The sequence below is a fragment of the Urocitellus parryii genome, chromosome 13, assembly GCF_045843805.1.
Source record: "Urocitellus parryii isolate mUroPar1 chromosome 13, mUroPar1.hap1, whole genome shotgun sequence".
Taxonomy (NCBI): Eukaryota; Metazoa; Chordata; class Mammalia; order Rodentia; family Sciuridae; genus Urocitellus; species Urocitellus parryii.
The window spans coordinates 10622075-10632187 of NC_135543.1; the positions used below are offsets into that span (position 1 = coordinate 10622075).

Consider the following 10113-nt stretch of genomic DNA (forward strand, 5'->3'; position numbering starts at 1 on the left):
GAAAATACATATTTTGCCTGGCCACTGCCCTCCTGACATAGCCAGCAGTTTCTGATTTTGATTCAAATAAAATTGACAGTTATCTAACATGTATTTTATAGGAAGCCAAAGACTCCCTGCCCCTGAAAATATAGACCACATTTTTCTGGTTGTTAAAAACTGATCATTTTATTTCCCCTGTAATAGCACTTAAGTTCCCTTTGCATTATGATCCCTGTGACTCAAATTGATGGTGCCTATGCTCCTAGCAGAAAACGGTACAGATGAGTGGAAGCCTGGTTAGTCTCATTTGCCCCATAAATAGTAACCAAGGGAGGCGGCTCTCCTGGAGGCAGCTAGCGCGAGGCTGGGGAGCCGCGCGTCGTGCCCTGCGCTGCCCAGACTAACGAACAATACAGTCAGGATGGCTAAAGGTGATCCCAAGAAACCAAAAGGGCAAGATGTCTGCTTATGCCTTCTTTGTGCAGACTTGCAGAGAAGAACATAAGAAAAATTCAGAAGTCCCTGTCAATTTTGCAGAATTTTCCAAGAAGTGCTCTGAGAGGTGGAAGACAATGTCTGGGAAAGAGAAATCTAAATTTGATGAAATGGCAAAGGCAGATAAAGTACGCTATGATCGGGTAATGAAGGACTATGGACCAGCTAAGGGAGGCAAGAAGAAAAAGGACCTTAATGCCCCCAAAAGACCACCATCTGGATTCTTCTTGTTCTGTTCAGAATTCCGCCCCAAGATCAAGTCCACAAATCCCGGTGTCTCCATTGGAGATGTGGCAAAAAAAGCTGGGTGAGATGTGGAATAACAAGTGACAGTGAAAAGCAGCCATACATCACGAAGGCTGCAAAGCTGAAGGAGAAATACGAGAAGGATGTTGCTGACTATAAGTCTAAAGGAAAGTTTGATGGCACAAAGGGTCCTACTAAAGTTGCCCGGAAAAAAGTGGAAGAGGAAGACGAAGAAGAGGAGGAGGAGGAGGATGAATAAAAAACTGTTTATCCGTCTTCTTGTGAATACCTTAGAGTAGGGGAGTGCCATGATTGACACATCTTATTTGAGATGTGACTGTTACTCTCATTAGGTTTAATTTCAGAATTTGATCACAATCATATTGTAGTCTCTCAAAATGCTCTAGAAATTGTCAGGGGTTTACATGAAGTGGCCCTGGGTGTCCAGAGCACCCTAAAACTGTATCAAAGTTGTACATATTTCCAAACATTTTTAAAATGAAAAGGCACTCTCGTGTTCTCCTCGCTCTGTGCACTTTGCTGTTGGTGTGACAAGGCATTTGAAGATGTTTCTGGTATTTTTTTTTTTTTAATTTGTAAGGTGGTGTTAACTATATGGTTATGGGCTAGAAATCCTCAGTTATCAACTGTACATATCTATAGTCTGTAAAAAGAACAAAACAACCGAGACAAACTCTTGATGCTCCTTGCTTGGCGTTGAGGCTGTGGGGGGAAGATGCCTTTTGGAGGGGCCGTAGCTCAGGGCGTGCACTGTGAGGCTGGACCTGTTGACACTGCGGTGGGCATCCATTTAGCTTCAGGTTGTCTTGTTTTTGTATATAGTGATGTAGCATTCTGCTGCCTTTCTTAGTTGTGGAAAAAGGGGGGTCAGCTGGCATGAAAAGTGTTTGGATTTTTTTTTTAGTTAAGTACGGTAGATTTTAAACTTTGTTTTCAAACAAACCGTAGAACTCTTCATTGTCAGCAAAGCAAAGAGCTACTGCATCAATGAAAGTTCAAGAACCTTCTGTACTTAAATGCAATTTGCAACGTTATGTTATTTTTTGTATGTTTAGAATGCTGAAATGTTTTTGAAGTTAAATAAACAGTATTACATTTAAAAAAAAATAGTAACCAAGGCCCTTGTAGAAGGTGGCATTAACTCACTAATTATTACAGTGAAGGTAGGTCTAGGAACTACTAGTTTTCCTTTGGATTTGTAAAGGTGGCTCCTGAGACTGACTCATCCTTCTAACATCTCCTTCATTGAGACAAAAAGAGATTCTGCTTCAGAGGGTCTCATAGAACAGAAATGATCAGTGCTGACTTTCTTGGACTAGATATAAAATAAAATTCAAGATATATGGGAGAATTAAGAGTTCTATAGGGTGGCAGGATTTCTTAATGCAGATCACAGGGAAGAAGCCAGTTCAAAAAGCCAGAGTACCAAGTCAAGGCTTTGGAAAACTCCCAAGCAAATAGAATCAGAGAAGGAGAGTTCAGATTAGCAAATGGGAAGGCAATGGTGGGTGAATATAAAAGATGAGTCTTCAGTGTTTAATATGATGCATTGCCAAGCCAGAAATGATGAAAAAAAAAAATCGGAACAGAGTGTACCAAACCGGGTTGACATTGCAATAAACAGCATTAAAATGTTTCCTTGTTATCCTTGCTGGACAAATTTGTTGCCCGTAATTAAGTTAAACTAGGCCATCATGAAACCATTCCAAAATTATATGTGGTGCCAAGAGCTCATTAAGGATTTGTGGTGTGAATGTAAGTGGAAGCATCTAAAAGCATTAACATTCTTGCATGCTTTCTCTTGGACATAGAGGGAACGCTAATAGGAAAGAACCATGAACAAATAAGCTTATTGTTTTTTGTAGAGTAACTTTCCTTTTTGTTTCCTTTATGTCTTGGGCTCTAAGTATTTCTCTGCAGGACTATGATAAATAGTCCTGATTTCAGAGTCTTCCAAAAGGAAAGCAAGGTATCATCGATGCAAATGGATTAGGTTCTCTGTGTATTTTGTATTTCATTCAAGGTTGTGTGTTCATATGGAATTCCCCAAATCTTCATTTGTTTTTCTTCCTCTCTTTCTTTTTTTTTTTTGCTCTGTTTTTTCTTCTGCTCTTTATTTTTAATCGTTCAGATGAGTTTTGAGACCACAACCAAATTTGCAAACAGATTAAAAGCAGAAGTTCTGCCAAGTTGAGGATGCAGAGCATCACCCAGATGTAATCATTCACCCACCACGTGACGGTCCATGAGGTGTTCTAGGGGAAGTAGAGGGCTTTCGGGGACACCCTTTGAGAATCTGCATTAGGTGACTGTCAGATTTAGGTGACAAATGAAGGTCAAGGAGCTTTTGAAGTGAAGAACAGCTATGAAAACCAGAAGAAGAAGGAGAAGGAGAAGGAGAAGGAGAAGGAGAAGGAGAAGGAGAAGGAGAAGGAGAAGTTTGGAAACAAAGAAGGGCTCTCTGTGATCTACAATTTATAGAAATGTCGGTCTTAGAAGAGTGATAAGACAAGAACATACCACAGAGTGGTAAGACAAAAGAAAAAAAGATGCACTTTATAAAGCTAATAAGAGATGTTGGTGGATGTGGTGATGGTGGAAGGCTATGCTTGCAGGATTTTTGTGTTGTGTTTTTGTTGTTGTTGTTTTAAACTTTATTGTGTCCCACATCACATGAAATTTATCATCTTGCCCATTTTTACATGCAAAATTGAGAAGCCTGAGGTAAATTCACATGGTTGAAAACAAGATCTGTAGAACACCTTCACCTTCCTTTGAACTCTCTAGCCATGAAACAGACCCATTTCACTTAGCACAATGTCCTCAGAGGTTCTTCCATGTTGTATTATGTTACATGATTTTCTTTATTTTTAAAGCTTAATAATATTCTGTGTGCACCGTTTTGTTTATTTATTCATTTGTGGATATTTGGGCTGGTGGAAATAGTGCTTCTATGAAAGTGGGGGTACATGTATCTCCTCAAGACTTCATTTCAATTATTTTGGATATACACCCCTGAGTGGAATGTCTGGATCACTTAGTAGTTCTGTTCTTTTGTTTGTCTGTTTGTTTTTGTTGTTGTTGTTGTTTGTTTGTTTTGTTTTTTCTTTTTGGATTTTATTCTTGAGAAACTTTTCTTTTTCTAGAGTGGTTGCATCACATTACACTCACCAACAGGCACAAGGATTCCAGTTTTTCCATGTCCTTGCCAACTCTTGTTGTTTCAAAGGTGGTCTTCCCATTTGGAGTGGAGTGATATCTCATTTTACTTTTACCTGCATGTGTCTGATTAGGGATGTTGAGCATCTTTTCATGTGATTTATGTCAATTTGTACATGATCATCAAAAACACTATTCAATTTCTATGTCTACTGAAATCATATGATGCAATTTTTGTTGCTGTTGTTGATTTGTAGGAACTCCTTCTGTATTTTGAATATTAACTTATTATCATAGAAATGATTTTCAGATATTTTCTTCCTATCTACATGTTGCCTTTTTTTTCTGTTTTATTGTTTCCTTTGGTGAATAAGAGTTTTAATGTTTAATGTAGTCCATTGATCTATCTTTCTGTGCTTTGTTCTTTTAGGGTTATATCCAATAAATAGCTGCTAAATCCAGAATCATGAAGATTTACTTCTGGGAATTTCAAGGTTTTTAGGTCTTAAATTTAGGTATTTAAACAGTTTTGAGATAACTTCAGTTTTTTTTTTCTTCATGGCTATTCAGTGTTGAAGAAACTTTCATTTGGCTATTAAGTTATCCTGTCTCCCTTGTTCAAGGCCATTTTACCAGGCATGGAAGGGTTTATTTCTCTGATCTCTATTGTATTCCACTGGTCTATTTCTCCTTATAATTGTACTACCTTGATTACTGTAGCTTTGGATATCAAACAACTCTTGAGTTGAACAATAGTTTTAGGAAAATTTCTACTCTACATACCAAAATTAAAAGGTATTTACAATAAAATTACTGTGAGTCACTTGAGCCATTAATATTGGTATAGGCATATATTATATGATGTATATTTTATAGTTTGACCCCTTATAAACAGCAAGTAAATTACCTTATCAATTAAGAATACCAAATGTCAAAGTATAGAGTTTTTTAATTTATAATTTCAGAGTGGTAGAATATTCACCTGGAAGTTTCATTTACAAACAAATTAGAATAACATAGTAGCAAGAAGGAAAAACTAGTCTAGAATATGGTGAGATGAATAGCCATTATATGTCTTTTTAATGAACAAAATTTGAAAATATGGCATTCTAACAGAAAAATTATTTAGTCAATGCTACAATAAATTAATGAAAACTTTGTCAGTGTTAGGGGAACAATTCCTCCTTATACAATGAGAGACTAAGCCAATTGTCAAAAAATGAATTATACATTTATTGATTAAAAGAGAGACATACTCTTCATTCAGAAACCATATCTTATAATTAAAGTTTATATATATATATATATATATATATATATATATATATATATATTAAGACATGCTGTAGTTCCATTAAACAGCATTGTTTCTGAGCTAGTTTGGAATCATATATCATTTTTGTTTTAGAATGTATAAGAATGTTAGTTGCACAGAGATGAAAGTAAGTTTTATAAATGCCATCCTCCATTATATATTGTCATAGTATATACCAGTAGAAATAATAACATATATGATCAACTTCTGTATCAATGTGTACACATCCAAGAATATAATCAACCATGGATCTAAAATGTTTTTAAAAATTATGTATACATTGAACACATACTAACTTTCTTTGTCATTGTTCCCTAAACAGTACTGGATAAAACCAGTTACACAGAATTTTCATGTTACAGAAAGGATGTTCAGAAGTCATATGAAACGTTAAGCCATTTTATATAAGGGGCTTGAACATTGATGGGTTTTTGTTTTCACAAGATTAGTCGTAGAACCAATCTTCTGTGGACATCAAGGAACAGTTTAAATATACCTATAAACTGAATAATTTCAAGGGCAAAACTTAAGAAAGAAACCCATGTACTAAAAGCCAAGCATGTTGATTCAGAGAGTGGACTGATCACAGGTGAGGTGAGAGGAAGCAAGCCAATGCTGCACGACAGAGGTCCTCATGGGCAGGACTCACATTCCTCTTAGTAGCCTTAGCCCTCTCCTGCAGGATTCTGTTCTCCATTTGCTGAGAGTATATTGAGACAGCAAAACTTGTAGGCTAATACAACACCAGGAAAAAAGATACTTTCTTTGCCTTTAGCAGCTCAATGATTTTAGTCAGGTGTAACGGACATTCTGGAAATCCATGTTTGGTGTTTATCCAGAGCTACTGGAGATATAACTTGTTAGAAACAGAATGTCTGCACACACCAAGACATTCAAACAAAGCTACTTAAAAGATGATCCCTCTCCTTGCTGCTCTATATACTTTCCAACTCCCTCCTTTTTCCTCTATTTTTTGTTCATTGAAAATCAAATTTATATCTGTCAAAAGTTAAATAACTTTCAAGAAAGGTATTTCAAGAAAGAATGTGGCACAGAGTGCCTGAACTTTCCAAACTCAATATGTTTTTACTCTTAGTTCCTCTGTTTTTATAGACTGAAGTAGAATTAATGTAAAGTCCAGACCCTTCCACCTTTCACCTACATTAAAGTCAGCACTTGCCCCCATGAAATAGACAAAAGCCACATCCTTTGTTTTCTCATAAGTACTTTGCTGAGTCAGAGATAATCATTAGAAAAGCAATGCAATAAGATCATACATATCTATATCCATATATATGCACATATATCTCCATCTATCTATATCTACATCCATCTATCTATATCCATAAATATATATATATATATTCGTATAGATCTATATACATTTATGTACCTATATATATGTATATGTGTATGTGTGTGTGTGTGTGTTGTGTATATAGATAGATAGATAGATAGATAGATAGATAGATAGATAGATGTGGGGGGGGCATGTATCTCGCTAAGAATTTATTGTGTGCTAGTCTCCACAGGTTATTTGTACATTACTTCATGTGCAGTTTGTGGATAATATATTTCACTACCTCTGAACAGTAATTTGATTAATTAGGTGCAATTATTCAATTAAATGAACTCTTACTAGAAGGTTTCTCCTGCTAATTACATCCTGAGCAATGTTAAAAAAATCACCTAGGGGGAGCACAGAGCATAGTGGGGATCACAGCAATTTCTATTTAGACTCAAAGTTATATAAGTAAAATACAGGTAGCCCTTAACGGCACATTTTCATGTGAAGTCCTGGTTAGGACACATGAGAGATTCAGGTGTCTATCCTATGGGCTACTGATGCAAAACAATCAAGGTTGTACTACGTAGTTTATTTCTTCCTTTAAGAATTTAGCATTTTCTGCATTATAAAGTAAGATTAATGTATCTATATTTATGCTTTACATTTTAAAATAACTACAATGTGCAATCTATTAGTACCCCATGCCAGGATGTGGCAAAGTGTTCATCTTTTCCTAATGGACATGTGGGTATGTTTCATATATGGAACATGTATTCACTTCGGCATAGAACAATAACTGTTCAGTGTAGGACTGTTTCCCAGTGACTGGAACAGAGCCTGGCCCTTTATAAAAGGGGCAATCTGTTACTAATGGTGAGCATAAGAATGAATAAGGGAGTAATCAAGTAAATGGACAAAGGTCAGGTTTATTTAGAAAAATCTATCTTAATTGACAAAGGAAATGGAGATAATGAAGAAAGATACATTAGACACAGGACAGAATGCTCATCTCACCCGACCCTGCACCATAGGTAAGGACGTGCTCATGTATTCGTAAAGCATATCCTCATATTTCTTTTATGTGAAAGGTGCTCGATCTAAACATTAGAAGCCTTGAGCAAACATACACACACACACCGTGCAATACAGGATAAGGATAACAAAAGAGTTAAAAGTAACATTCATTTTCTCCACAATCACATAATGTGAAAGTTCAACCAGAATGTTTGTGTTATCCATCTCCAAATATGGAAATGGTGACTTGTCATCTCCAAAATTCTAGAGTTTACCGAAAAAAAAAAAAAAAAAAAAAAAAAAAACAGCAGAAAGTTTGGACTTGTCAGAGCAGATTGTGGAACAAAACTCACATGAATTTTCTTCTTTTTTATTAATACCTGTTTTCTGGAAACCCTAGCCACTAGCCACTGTGATCTGAAAAGTAAGTGCCACTCATAACATACCCTCTGTGATCGACCCACTATGTCCTGCTGTCTGGGGGCACTGTCATAATCCTACTGTAGGAGGCTGTTTGGAAAACATGCTCTGTGAAGACAAACCTGACTCCTCCTTCTCTTCACACCAGGACAATTTTTCTTGTGATTTTTTAGCACTTTCAGGTTTTCATTTAATGCACTACTTCAATAATTGCCAGCTAGAGGTGATTTGGCAATTGGGTTATTTGGCAATATCTGAAGACTTGTTTGGTTATACTTGGGAGGTGTGTGTGTGTGGATAGATGACTGGGATGGGTTCCTGGCAGGGATGCTGCTGAACCTACCACACTGCACAGAACAGGCTGCTTCGCAAAACATTATCTTGTCCAAACTGCTAATAATACAATGATCTAGAATCTGTCCCTAAAATGGCATTATTTATCAATGTATATGCAGACCTATTATGGTTGATGATTTATTTTAGGAAAGGGTGTTATAACTTTCTGATTTTTGAATGATGTCATCTTTTAAAAGTTCAGTGAAATTGATTGTATTAAAGCTAGCACAGAGGAGATAATTGGGTTGGTGTTGAAGTGTATGGTAAAATGTACATCCCCAATGTAAGAATATTCTTCTAATTTTTGTTTTCAAATTCAGTGTTTTAGACAAATTTTGAACCTCAACAATAATCACAATTCATCTTTTATAGATTTGATTTTTTATTGGTTAATTATTTATTAAACAGAATATTTCACTGGAATCATATGCATGTTTGGAATTTGTTTTGCTGTCAGATGATTAGAGTTAAGGAGGTCAACTATATTTGTTTCTCATTCTGCAAACAGACCTCGAGTGCCCCTGTGCCCCTGAAGTAGGTACTTCTCCCCAGAGTAGGTAGCTTATATATATACGAATGTATTTCTTGCAGTTTTGGAGGCAGCTAAACCCAGATCCGAGACATGGAATTCTGTGTTTGGTAAGGGCCTCTTTCCTAGTTCATGGTTGAAGCCTCCTGTGTCCTCACATGGCAGAGGGGCAGAGAAGCTCCTGAGACCTCTTTTAAAAGGGCTTTAATAACATTTATGAGGATATCACCTCCATAACCTGGTGACATTTCAAAGGACCCACCTCTTGGAACCGTCATGTTGGGGATTGGGTTTCAACACATGAATTTTGGGGGAACATAAACATTCAGACCATAGCACTGGGTTTCACAATTAAATGAGTCCCCAAAATATGCCATCTATATAATTACTTTACTTTTGAAGAAATGGAAAATGTAATTCTCTCACAAATTTGCTAAAGATTCAACCATACAATTCCTTAATAATTTTCTGTAATCTTTCCTGAATTTAAGATCACTCAGGATTCAGAAAGTGACAGAATGTAAAATGGAAACCAGTTATTTATTATGAGAGATGCAAAGCTAAAAATATTAAATTAAGAAAAATGAAAAAAACACACTTATTTTTTTTAGAGTAAATAAAATTTGGATCTTATTCCTAGTACACACACACACACACACACACACACAGTTTTAAGTAAACATACATTTGAGAGAGAATTAATGAAAGTAATCAACCCTGTGTCAGAAAAATCAAAGTTTACAATGTAAATATATTAAAGGTTAGTTTAAGAATTAATTTACCTAATTAACTTTAACTTCTGAATTCCCACCATGAAAAAAGGATGGACATAATATGAATCAGTCCTAATTGCTTTCTCCCCTGCTGCGGTGTCAGAACAGTCACCAAAAGTGTGTATTAATATTCTGTGATCAACGTTGGGACCACATTACAAAATGAAGTATGCTTCATATCACGGTGGAAACTGTCTCCCTTCTTCCCAGCATGACAGAACTCAAGTAAGGTGGATGGCAGCAAACTTATTACTAAAGAGATCAGAGAAAAAAATTCACAGTGTGCTCAATCCTTAATTGCTTTAATATTTAGACCCTGGCCTTATGGAAATCCTTGGGTTTCAATATAAATCTAGAATTTATATTGAAATGCAAATGGAGCATTAAATAATTGAAGTTATTGAAATAATGTGTATTCTCTATTTTTCATATCTTCTGGCACTTAGATTGTAAAGGCAAAGACAATTTATCCTTAAAAAATGATGGAACTTTTTGAAAAAATCATTCCCACTCAGAGGTCAATCATTTCTTTCTC

General features: G+C 35.9%; 1 pseudogene; it reads left to right on the forward strand.

The window, feature by feature from the left end:
- Positions 1–397: 397 nt before the first annotated feature.
- LOC144250011 (high mobility group protein B3 pseudogene) lies at positions 398–982 on the forward strand (annotated as a pseudogene).
- Positions 983–10113: the final 9131 nt, after the last annotated feature.